At 43.1% G+C, this 12629-nt stretch overlaps 1 protein-coding gene across 1 annotated transcript in view; it reads left to right on the forward strand.

Annotated features, from left to right (window-relative positions):
* LOC308512628 (coagulation factor XI-like) overlaps nt 1-12629 on the forward strand; it is a gene marked incomplete at both ends in the record, with an annotated part of 328656 nt that overhangs the window by 88503 nt on the left and 227524 nt on the right.

Consider the following 12629-nt stretch of genomic DNA (forward strand, 5'->3'; position numbering starts at 1 on the left):
CTTGAGTGGCGTGGGGAGGAGAATGGGTGCAATTCAGGGCAACTCAGGATGGAGAGGCGCACTGGGGCTGGGGTGGGCTGACTTCCGTTACAGGAGTGAGCGGTACGTTTTAGAATGGAAATAAAGGGCGCCGGGTTGGAGGTTAGGTTTAGGGTTAGTTTTTCCCTGGCTGGGCGCCTGGCCTCATGATGCTCCCTTGCGCAACCTGTAGTGTCCTCTCTCCTGGGACTGGCTGCGCGCGGGAGGTGGGTTGCATCCTGGCTGCGCATCAGGGACATTCAGAGCAGCTCCCTACTTTGACCTGGGACTCCAACCTGTGGGAGCAGGTAAAATTCGTCATCAGGTCACGGGAGAGCTGAATCATGTTCTTGTGATCCCAATGGTTTCCAAATTATCCTCGGGACCAAGAGAACATGTCGGCAGGTGGAGAGGATGAAGGGCAAGGTCTCTGGAAGTGGGAGAGATAAGAGATGCTGGCAGAGCGGGAGTTGGATACAGGAACAGTAATTATGAAGTAACTCTCAAAAGACAAACCACTGAGCCTATGGAAGGAAGGAAGGAAGGGAAAGGAAATGATGGTGAGAAGGATGCCCCAATTCTGCCCATGGCTGTGTTCACTGACTAGGAATTTTCCTTCTTCAGGTAGCGGGACCCCAATCCTGACTCTGGTTCTCTTTTCTACAGGGGATCCTTCCTACAGAGGCGCTGGGCTAGGAGTGTCCCTCTCTAGGAGCAGGTCTATACTGATCGGGAAGGTGCCAAGGAAGATGATCTATATTGAGAAATGCCCTGGGTCCTACTTTGCTCAATTCCCTCCGTTTTACTGGCCGCTCTGGTACAGGTGGCAGGGCCTCTTCTGGGCAGAGAAAAACATGCTTAAGGCTTTTCTCCAACTGATTTTTTTTTAAGTCATCCATCTATCCTGGCATGGAAAAAGGTTCAGGAAATAGTAAGTGAAAGGCAAACTTTTAAAGTTGCAGAACAGAGTATATAATGTAACGCCATCTTTGGGGAGAAAAAAAGTTTAGTTCTCTGCATCTAGACTAATGTCTGGGAGGAAAAACACTGGTCATCCTTATGGGATGTCCATGGAGAAGAAGAACTTACATTCTGTATCTTATTTACTTTGATATTATATCATCTAAGACTTTAAAATATATTTTCTCTAATATCTTTAAGTAAATTTTATCTCTCTAAAAGTCTATCACAGCTATGAACCCATGGGAGTTGTCTATGTTTGACTCTCTGCTCATCTCTGTGGACAAAACAAGGAATATGTAACCACTACCCTCAAGAAGTGGAGAAGGGGGAGGGCGGAGTGCTTCAGGCAGCCAACATGAGCAGGAAGTGCTCCAGAGCAGAGAAGGGTATGATGGGTTCAAGAAAGTGTGTAGGGGACTCCTGCTTGGAAGACAGGGTGGCTGAGAGTCACAAGAAAATATTCACAAGTAGCATGAACCAGCTTGAATAGACCCTGACTACCAGTGTTAGAAATTGTATCTTCATTCTGAAGGCAATTTGTGGGTGAGAAAGAGTGCACCGAGTATTTTTTGAAAAGGGACAATAATATAAAAGTCTTGCCTCTTTGTTCCCTGAGTCATCATTCTCTTCCTGTTTGTTCCCTGATAGGAGCCAATGCCCAGGAATTTCAGATAAGGCTAGTCAGATGGCCAAGCATGAGAGAAACCCATGGCGACACCTTTCTCTCGTGGCTACCAAGGTAACAGTGTTGTGCCTTCGAATGTCCACCCTGAAACGTAATGAATCTCTGTGTAGGGAGCATGGCATTGCCAAGGTGAAGACGATCTACATACATTTGTCACCGCTTAGTCAGCTTCATGGCACTCATCCCACTGAGTAGGAAGTGGTCCCCTAACTTTGTCTCTTAAAGATTCTTTCTATATTAAAGGATAAACCACTTGGAAGATTTTTGCTCCTCTCCCCTGCTTGAAATACATGACTTTGAAAGTTAGTCATGGGCCAGAAATAAGTTATAAACCACAGCAAAGCTTTGTAAATGATAACATTTTGATTTCCTTAAAATTCCTGTTTCTTGGAATGATTCCTAATATGGAAAATATGTTTAATTTAGATTAAAAAAATAAATGCTGGCTAAACATAAAACTATATTATTCACATGCTTATACGTAGCAAATTATCAGAATAATAAGACACTATCATGAATTGTTGAATCACTAAGATCAGGTAAAGTGCACTTTATGTAAAAAGTACAGTGTTTTTTTTTATATTTTATTGATTTTTTACAGAGAGGAAGGGAGAGGGATAGAGAAACATCGATGAGAGAGAAACACCAATCAGCTGCCCCCTGCACACCCCCTACTGGGGATGTGCCTGCAACCAAGGTACATGCCCTTGACTGGAATCGAACCCGGGACCCTTCAGTCTTCAGGCTGACGCTCTATCCACTGAGCCAAACCAGTCAGGGCAAAAGTACAGTTTTATGGACAAGCATCATCAGTTCTATTTGACTACCTCCAAGGTCATACAATATAACATGAAATCATTTTTTGTACTCTTTTGCATCTTTCTTCTTAAACTCAACATTATTCCTGTGAGATGACTCTAAATTATGATGTGTGGTATTTTTCATAACTGTGTACTATTCCATTGTTTTACTATACTACAACCTATGAGCCATTTTATGACCAACAAGTGGCCTGGTGCACAAAATTTGTGCACAAAGGGGGCAGGGTCCCTCAGCCCAGCCTGCACCCTCTCCAATCAGGGACCCCTTGGGAGATGTCTGACTGCCGTTTTAGGTCTGATCCCTATGGGACTGCTGGCTCCTATCCACTCACCTGCCTGCTTGCCTGATTGCTCCTAACTCCCTCTGCCTGCCTGCCTGATTGTCCCCAACCCCTCTGCTGCCTGCTTGATCGCCCCTAACTGCCTCTGCCTGCCTGCCTGCCTGATCACCCCTAACTGCCCTCCTCTGTAGGCCTGATCTCACCCCCAAGTGCCCTCCCCTGCTGGCCAATTTAGTTCTGATTGGTCAGTTTCTATGCCAGTCAACATCAAAAGCTCCGCCTCCTAGACAGCCATTGACTCCTCACAGTTCACCTAGATTTGGTTCTGATTGGTTGGTTTCTATGCCAGTCAGTGTCTCCAGTCTTATCTCTGGGCCTGAGCAGAGAGGCGGGGCTGATCAGCAGCCCCCTGGAGGCCTGGAGAGAAACAGAGGCTGGCGAAGCAAGGAAAGAAAGAGAGAGGCAATGGCTAATCCACAGCTGCCACAGAGGCTGCAGATCAGGCCCGGCCTCTCTCTCCCGGCCTCATCCATAGCCTCTTCATCAATCAGTGCTGGGTCACCACAGCAACCCAGCACTGACTGTAGGACTGACTTCCAGTGTTCAGGCGAGTCTTCAGATGGTCGTTATGGACCCTGGGTTTTTAAATATCAGCATGGTTGTTTCAGATGTCATATATACAGGGAATTTCAAAATAATGTATACACGCTTTGACAGCTGATAGCGTAATTTTGAAAATGAAATGTATTTTAATAAACTCTGCCATTAAAATTATTGAGTATACATTTTTTGGGATATATCTACACTAATAAAAGAGAAAAATGGTAATTGGCGTACGGCGATACCTTTTTCATTGGCTACTCAGGGCTATATGCAAATTAACTGCCAACTAAGATTGACAGTTAACTGCCAACAAGATGGCGGCTAATTTGCATATGTAGGCACAATGCAGGGAGGCGAAAGGGAAAGCAGGAAGAAGCCCCCTGCCACTGACAGTGATCGGAAACCCAGGGGGGAGCTAAGAGCTGGGGGGCAGGGCAAAGGTGGCCCTGGGGCCGCCTTTGCCCTGCCCCCCAGCCATGATCAGAGAATCAGGCGCCTTTGCCGCCCTGGCCAGTGATAGCAGGAAGTAGGGGTGGAGCCAGCGATGGGAGCTGGGCACGGTCGAAGCTGGCAGTCCCAGGAGCTAGGGGTCCCTTGCCTGGGCCCAAAGCGAAGCCCACAATCACGGCGCCCCCCGCTGCCACTGCAGGTCCCCGCTGCCCGGGCCGGATGCCTAGGCCAGAGGTGTTAGGCCTGGGAAGGGGCAGAGCCTGCAACTGCGGGGAGCTGGGGTTCCCCTGCCCAGGCCTGACACCTCTGCCGGAGGCCTCAGGCCTGGTCAAGGGGCCGATCCGGTGATTGGTGATCGGAGGGTGATGAGGGTCAACTCCTCTGGCTGAGGCATCAGGCCTGGGCGGGGGGCAGAGCCGGGGATTGGGGAGATATGATGGTCCCCTTGCCCAGGCCTGAGCCTGGGTCAGAGGCGTCAGGCTTGGGCGGGAGGTGGAGCAAGCGATCAGAGGGAGATGGGGGTCCCCTGCCCAGGCATGATTCCTGGGCCAGAGGCCTCAGGCCTGGGCGGGGGCCAGAGCCAGTGATCGGGGGGAGATGGGGGTCCCCTGTCCAAGCCTGACACCTCTGGCAGAGGCGTCAGGCCTGGGCAAGGGGCTGATCAGGCAATCGGAGGGTGATGGGGGTCAACGCCTGAGGGCTCCCAGTATGTGAGAGGGGGCAGGCTGGGCTGAGGGACACTCTCCCCCCCACACACACACCCAGTGCACGAATTTCGTGCACCGGGCCCCTAGTATATATATTATTAATTCTGTTTCTATGGAGAATCCTCACTACTATAATCATCTCATTAAATGGATTCCTATTATTTGATGTTTTGAGGTTATTATAAGTAGTATTTTTATATTTTATTATCTTATTATTGTTAGTATGTAGAAATGCAAATGCATTTTATGTTGACCTTGTTTTCAATGAGCTTGCTAAAATCACATACTGAATTTTAAGTATATCTGTAGATTATTTTGGATTATCTATCTACACAATGATGGTTTTTGTGAAGAATGATTTTTTTTCTTTTCTCTCAATTTTTAAGACCTTCTATATTTTAATCTGGCCCAATCAAGCTGGCTAGGACGTCCTGTATAACTTTGGTGGCTAGCAGAATCTTTTTGCATTGCTTCTGCTCTCAGTCGGTATAGTTGAATATTTTACCTTCAAGTGTGAAGTTTGCTGAAGGGTTTTTCCTCTAAATACCCATAAGCAAATGATAGTTGCTCCCTTCTATTCCTAGATTACTAGGAAATTTTATTATGAGTGCATTTTTTCAAAGACTTTGTCTCTGTTTACTGAGAATATCATATGTTTGTTTTCTTTGACATCATTTGTTCATTGATTGTTTTTCACATGGTAGACCAAACTTGAATGCCTTACATAGATCTAATTTGGATGGCATTTATTACACATTCATACCTGACTGATTTGATTTGCCACTATCTTGCTTAGGGCCTGTCATCTGTGTTCAGAGATGAGATTCATCTCTTTGTTTTCTATACCCTTATCGGTGTTTGTATGAAGGTTATGCTAGCCTTATAAAATAACTTCCTATTATCTTGAATAATTTTTATATGGGAGTTATTGATGCTATATTTTCCTTAAATATTTGGAAGAATTAACCCTGGAAGTCATCAGGACTTGGAGTTCTCTTTCAGAGAAGGATTTTAATTATAGATTTAAGTCTTTAATGGATATAAACCTTTCCAGGTTTCTTATTTCTTCTTTGTCTGGTGATAAGTAATATTCTTCAAGGAGTTTAAACATTTCATCTAAATTATCATACCAAATTAATCATAGTATACTGGTTAAATTCTAACATCGATAGGAAGATGGCGGCGATATAGGCAGACGCGTCCCAGGTCGTGTCCCGGAGCAAATGGAGTCAGCAGCTGAAACTAGTAACACCCACACCGAATTGGCGAACTTGCTCAGCTGGTGAGACGGTTTGCAGCCGTGAAGAGCAGAACTCCCCAGGAAAGGTAAAAAAACCAGGGATTTGGGCAGGAAAGTTTGCCAGACCTCTGAACCCAGAGAGTCGGAGGGAGACCGCGCGGCAGCCGCGTCCCTTGGGACAGGCACAGCCCCTGACGGGGGAAAGGAGAACCGCGGGATTCCTGGCGCCGCCGGGGGAATTGAGAGCTCAGTGCTGTGATCACAGAGGACTGAGCCTAAAGGGGGCAGCCTGAAGAGCTGACCAGACCATGCAGTCCCGGTAAGAGAAGAAGCTTACAGAAACCAAGCCTTCCCCGTTTCCGCGGCCGGCGTTTGTTTGATTGTTTTCACTGAATCCTGTTCATGGGACATTTCGGATACAGACACTCACCTGTGCTGAAGAGAGGGAGAGTGTGCGGAGGAGTGGAATCTGGGGAGAGACTGAAGAGAGAGGGGGGGCCGGGAGAGGTGGCAGCGAATTGAGTGCTGAGACACCCCCGAGCCCAGGTCTGGGGCAGACATTCTCTCCGGAGAGTGAGACTCCTCCCCCCAGCCCCCAGGCAAGGAGCACAGCCACACCCAGATTCCACCCTGTACAAGATCAAGGATTAAAATAATCTGATCAATCCCTGGGAGTTAACAGGGTCTGGCCTATAGAGGGATTTTCAATCCCAGCAACAACACAGCGCCGGTAACTAACTATTACGCAGCCAGCTATGGGCAGTGAACTTCCACTGGACAGAGAGGCCCTATAGCCTCAGAGGCCAACCCCAGAACACTGCCACCCAGAGGCTGACCCACAAACTGACTCTTTGCTAAACACAAAATAAGGCAGTCTGGGAAAGAAATGCGGCCTGCTTTAAAATAAGGACTGTGGTTTACAACACAGAGGAACAGTGTATCGCAGGGGAACTCAACACTCTCCTGAATACCTGGCAGGTCTAAGGCGAGCCACACTGAAGAATAGAAGAACCGAGGGACCTTCACTACTGCAAGTCTTTTTTTTTTTTTTTTTTTTTCTTTTTTCACCTTTTAACTAAGAAACCAATTTTTTTCTTCTTCTTTTTTCTTTTCTTTCTTTTTTTTTTTCTTCTTTTCCATCACCTCATTTTACCCTTTTAACTACTACCTTCTTATTTTTAACCAGTATTATTACTGCTACCATTTTACCATTTTTTAAAGTGTCATTTTATTTTCTCTTTATTTTATTTTGGGATTAGTGTTCTCCATTCTATTTTCATCGTTATATTATTGGTTGTTTCTAGTTTGCATTCATCTCCAGGGAGCTGTTGCTGGAATCTGTTGGGATTAATGGCGGTTCTATAGGAGTATTCTCCTCATATTATAAGTCTCTTCCCCTCTTCCACTTCATTCTCTCTTTTCGCTCTTTTATTTTCTTTTTTTTTCTTTTTTCTCCTTTTTTTTTCTTTCTTTTTTCTTGTCTTTTCTTTTCTTGCTTTTTTCCCCCCCTCCTTTTTCCCAATTTCATTTTTGCACTCTTTTTTTTTTTTGGTCCCTACTTTTCTTTTCTTTTTTCTCTTTTATCTTTTTCCCTTCCATCCTCCTTATCCCCTAATCCTCTTAATTCGGGTGGTCACCTTTATTTGGGGTTATTAATATCGTGAATATATTTGTGTATACTGCCGGGTACGTGGTGCCTTGTTGTGTTGTATTTTGTGCCTTTAAATCAACGCAGCAGATCGAAGCTACAGCAACCTCCAGAGCACCACACCCTCTGCTGAGGAACAGCAGCTGTATGTGAAGCCTCGCCCCACCAGCCAGAAGAGCCACCTCAGCTGTGAACAGCACACACCAGAGGAGCTGCTGCCAACTGAAGAGCAGCTGCTACCGCAACCGCCCGAAGAGCAACCACAGACCAAGGAGTCACTGCCACCAAGGGAGCAACCACTGAACGACTCAACGTCTAGATATGTCAGTGAGATCAAACATGGGTAGACAAAGAAACCCCCAAAGGAAAGAGAAGGAGGGCTCTCCAGAAAAGCAGCTAAGTAATACAGAGGCATGCAACATGACAGACAAAGAATTCAGAATAAGGGTCCTAGAGTGCATAAACCGGATGGAGGAAAAAATCGACATCCTCTGCAAGAAGCAAGAAGAAACAGATGAAAAAATCGATAACATATGGAAGAAGCTAGAAGAAACAGATGAAAAAATCAACAACTTAAGTAAGACCCAAGAAGAAATGAAGAGTGATATAGCTGCAATGAAAAACTCCATTGAAAGTATCAACAGTAGACTAGGAGAAGCGGAGGACCGAATTAGTGAATTAGAAGACAAGGAAGCAAAACACACCCAAAATGTACTGCAATTGGAGAAAAAAATTAAAACACAGGAGGAGAGCCTAAGGGAGCTTTGGGACAACATGAAACGAAACAACATACGAATAATAGGGGTACCAGAACAACAGAAGGATGAACAAGGATTAGAAAACCTATTAGAAGAAATAATATCAGAAAACTTCCCTGAGGTGGGGAAGAAAAAAGTCACACAAGCCCAGAGAGTCCCAAACAAGGTGAACCCGAAAAGACCCACACCAAGACACATCATAATTACCATGGCAAATGTTCAGGACAAAGAGAGAATCTTACAGGCTGCAAGAGAGAGACGGAAAGTTACATACAAGGGATCGCCCATTAGATTGTCAAATGATTTCTCAACAGAAACACATCAGGCCAGAAAAGAATGGACAGAAATTTACAAAGTGATGCAAAGCAAAGGACTGAATCCAAGAATACTCTATCCAGCAAGGCTATCATTCAAACTTGAAGGGGAAATAAGAAGCTTCACAGACAAAAAAAGGCTAAGGGAGTTTATCACCACCAAGCCAGCAATGCAAGGAATGCTAAAGGGACTGGTATAAAAATAATAAAAAGCTCAGAAAGAAAACAGCCACACACACAAAAACAGAAATGGCTACAAACAAGTACCTTTCAATAATAACTTTAAACGTAAACGGACTAAATGCTCCAAACAAAAGACATCGAGTGGCTGAATGGATAAAAAAACATGACCCATACATCTGCTGTCTACAAGAAACCCACCTCATTAGAAGGGACTCACACAGACTGAAAGTGAAAGGATGGAAAAATATCTTTCAGGCAAATGGAAAGGAAAAGAAAGCTGGGGTAGCAATACTTATATCGGACAAAATAGACCTCAAAGTGAAGGCCATAACAAGAGATAAGGAAGGCCATTTCATAATACTAAAGGGATCAATACAACAAGAAGATATAACTCTGGTAAACATATATGCACCCAATGCAGGAGCACCCAAATTCATAAAAAAACTCCTGGAAGATATCAAAGGAGAGATCGACAACAATACTATCATAGTAGGGGACTTTAATACACCACTGACAGCACTGGATAAGCCCTCTAGACAAACAATCAGCAAAGATACAGCAATCCTAAATGACTCACTAGATCAGATGGACTTAATAGACATCTTCAGAACACTCCACCCCAAAGCCAGGGAATATACATTCTACTCAAATGCTCATAAGACATATTCAAAAATAGACCATATATTGGGTCACAAGCAAAGTATCCCCAAATTCAAGAAGATTGAAATCATAAAAAGCATCTTCACAGACCACGATGGCATAATATTAGAAATAAACTACAATAAAAACAACCAAAAATACTCAAACACCTGGAAGCTGAATAGCATGCTATTAAATATTGATTGGGTTACCAATGAGATCAAAGAAGAAATTAAAAACATCCTGGAAACTAATGACAATGAAAACACAACAATCCAAAACCTATGGGACACAATGAAAGCAGTCTTGAGAGGGAAGTTTATAGCTCTACAGGCCTATCTCAAAAAACAAGAAAACATGGTAGTAAATCATCTAACTCTACAACTCAAAGAATTAGAAAGAGAGCAACAAGAAAACCCCAGAGTGAGCAGAAGGAAGGAGATAATAAAGATTAGAGCAGAAATAAATGATATAGAGACCAAAAAAACAATACAGAAAATCAATGAAACCAAGAGCTGGTTCTTTGAAAGGATAAACAAGATTGACAAACCTCTAGCCAGACTCACCAAGAAGCAAAGAGAGAGGACCCAAATAAACAAAATCAGAAACGATAGAGGCGAAATAACAACAGACCCCACAGAAATACAAATGATCATTAAAAACTACTATGGACAGCTCTACTCCAACAAACTAGACAACCTGGAGGAAATGGACAAATTCCTAGAAAAATACAACATTCCAAAACTCAATCAGGAAGAATCTAAAAATCTCAACAGGCCAATAACTATGGAAGAAATTGAAGCAGTCATCAAAAAGCTTCCATCAAACAAAAGCCCAGGACCAGACGGCTTCACAGGGGAGTTTTACCAAACATTCAAGGAAGAACTAAAACCTATCCTCCTCAGACTACTACAAAAAATTCAAGAGGAAGGAACACTTCCAAGCTCATTCTATGAAGCCAGCATCACCCTAATACCAAAACCAGGTAAAGACAACACAATGAAAGAGAACTACAGGCCAATATCCCTCATGAACATAGATGCCAAAATCCTCAACAAAATCTTAGCAAATCGGATCCAGCAGTACATCAGAAAGATCATACACCATGACCAAGTAGGATTTATCCCAGGGATGCAAGGATGGTACAATATCCGCAAATCAATCAACGTGATACATCACATAAACAAACTGAAAGAAAAAAACCACATGGTCATATCAATTGATGCAGAAAAAGCATTTGACAAAATTCAACACCCATTTTTGATAAAAACTCTCAGCAAGGTGGGAGTAGAAGGATCATACCTCAACATAATAAAAGCCATATATGACAGGCCCACAGCCAACATCATACTCAATGGGCAAAAACTAACACCATTTCCCCTAAGAACAGGAACAAGACAGGGATGCCCCCTCTCACCACTCCTGTTCAACATAGTACTGGAAGTGTTAGCCATTGCAATTCGGCAAGAAGAAGAAATAAAATGCATCCAAATTGGAAAAGAGGAAGTAAAACTGTCCTTATTTGCAGACGACATGATATTATACATACAAAACCCCAGAGACTCCATCCAAAAGCTACTAGACTTAATACATGAATTTGGCAATGTAGCAGGATACAAAATTAACCCCAAGAAATCTGAGGCATTTCTATACACCAGTAGTGAACTTTCAGAAAGAGAGATTATAAAAGCAATCCCGTTTACCATTGCACCAAAAAAATTAAGCTACCTAGGAATCAACTTAACTAAAGAGGTAAAAGACCTCTACTCAGAAAACTACAGGACGTTGAAAAAAGATATAGAGGAAGACATAAACAGATGGAAGAACATACCGTGTTCCTGGATTGGTAGAATCAACATCATTAAAATGTCCATACTACCCAAAGCAATCTATAAATTCAACGCACTTCCCATTAAAATACCAACGGCATACTTCAGAGATCTAGAACGAACTCTCCAAAAATTCATCTGGAATAAAAAAAGACCCCGAATAGCTGCAGCAATCCTGAAAAAGAACAAAGTAGGTGGGATCTCAATACCAGATATCAAGTTGTATTACAAAGCCACTGTTCTCAAAACTGCCTGGTACTGGCACAAGAATAGGCATATAGATCAATGGAATAGAATAGAGAGCCCAGAAATCGGCCCGAACCAATATGCTCAATTAATATTTGACAAAGGAGGCAAGAACATACAATGGAGCCAAGATAGTCTCTTCAATAAATGGTGTTGGGAAAATTGGACAGATATATGCAAGAAAATGAAACTAGACCACCAACTTACACCATACACAAAGATAAACTCAAAATGGATAAAGGACTTAAATGTACGACAGGAAACCATAAAAATTCTAGAAGAATCCAAAGGCAACAAAATCTCAGATATATGCCGAAGCAATTTCTTCACTGACACAGCTCCTAGGGCACTTGAAACTAAAGAGAAAATAAACAAATGGGACTTCATCAAAATAAAAAGCTTCTGCACAGCAAAAGAAACCATCAACAAAACAACAAGAAAACCCACTGTGTGGGAAAACATATTTGCCAATGTCATATCTGATAAGGGCCTAATCTCCAAAATTTATAGGGAACTCATACAACTCAACAAAAGGAAGATAAACAATCCAATCAAAAAGTGGGCAAAGGACCTAAATAGACACCTTTCAAAAGAGGACATTCAGAAAGCCAAGAGACATATGAAAACATGCTCAAAGTCACTAATCATCCGAGAGATGCAAATCAAAACAACAATGAGGTATCATCTCACACCTGTCAGACTGGCTATCATCAACAAATCAACAAACGACAAGTGCTGGAGAGGATGTGGAGAAAAAGGATCACTTGTGCACTGCTGGTGGGAATGCAGACTGGTGCAGCCACTATGGAAGACAGTATGGAGTTTCCTTAAAAAACTGAAAATGGAACTCCCATTTGACCCTGTGATCCCACTTCTAGGATTATATCCCAAGAAACCAGAAACACGAATCAGAAAGGATATATGCACCCCTATGTTCATAGCAGCACAATTCACCATAGCTAAGATCTGGAAACAGCCTAAGTGCCCATCAGTAGATGAATGGATTAGAAAACTGTGGTACATCTACACGATGGAATACTATGCTGCTGTAAAAAGAAAGGAACTCTTACCATTTGCAACGTCATGGATGGAACTGGAGAGCATTATGCTAAGTGAAATAAGCCAGTCAATGAAGGAAAAATACCACATGATCTCACTCATTCATGGATAATAGAGACCATTATAAACTTTTGAACAATAATAGATACAGAGGCAGAGCTGCCTCAAACAGATTGTCAAACTGC

Source organism: Myotis nattereri (genome assembly GCF_964212035.1).
Source record: "Myotis nattereri genome assembly, chromosome: 2".
NCBI lineage: Eukaryota > Metazoa > Chordata > Mammalia > Chiroptera > Vespertilionidae > Myotis > Myotis nattereri.